The sequence below is a fragment of the Anoplophora glabripennis genome, unplaced genomic scaffold (genome assembly GCF_000390285.2).
Source record: "Anoplophora glabripennis isolate ALB-LARVAE unplaced genomic scaffold, Agla_2.0 scaffold265, whole genome shotgun sequence".
NCBI classification, from domain to species: domain Eukaryota; kingdom Metazoa; phylum Arthropoda; class Insecta; order Coleoptera; family Cerambycidae; genus Anoplophora; species Anoplophora glabripennis.
Window position 1 is genome coordinate 69,328 of NW_019416597.1, and position 880 is coordinate 70,207.

Consider the following 880-nt stretch of genomic DNA (forward strand, 5'->3'; position numbering starts at 1 on the left):
AAAAAAAAGCGTTTGTAAAACATGCGTTTGCTGTTATTCTAACCCCACATTTTAAGAATTATTTTCACGTACTTATAAATAAAAGTAAACAATTTTATATGTAGGACTAAGCAAGTAAATGTTATAAGAATATTTATATGTGGAATTATATATAAAAAAGATAGTATTTTCGTAGATTTCAGTACCTAAAACCTTAATGGTTTGATCGTTTTTTGCACCTGTTTATTCGTTTTACTGCGGCCGGCGTCTTTGAAAATACTCAGGTGGCATGACATAACATTCCTATTATTTGATAAGCTTTAGATTATTCAGTTATTAAATGTTTGAAATTATTTGTCTTTGCGGAAAACACTATTTAAAGAATATGGGGCCCTTAAATGATTACAATTGTTAGGCAAATTATCAAATTGATGTTCATGCAAATTTTCAAATATGTTCACATTCAGAAAGTTTTTTAATACGTGATAAACAATTTCATTTTTCTGTAGCCTAGGTGTTCTGCTTTCATCATTATTTAAAAATTTTATTAATTTTTCTATTTCTTAGTATATTACTACACTATGTGGGCGAACAAAATTATAAAGCTAACCCTGGAAACTTGTGACGTCAACCGAAAAATGGCGTACATATTTACATTTATATATTCCTTTTTTTTACTTACCTAAGTTGGTGAAGGAAACTTTTCGCTTCTCTTCACCAACTCGATCACTTGTATTTATACAACGTTTTACAATACACTTGCCCATGATAAAACGTCTAATTATCGAAATCACAGCGATGCGTACACGTCAAATGCTAGGACACGACTGAGCGCTGGGCTCCAAATCAGGCTCCAAAGTGTTTTCACCAAAGTCGCTCTATAAGCCAGTCTAGGTGGTCT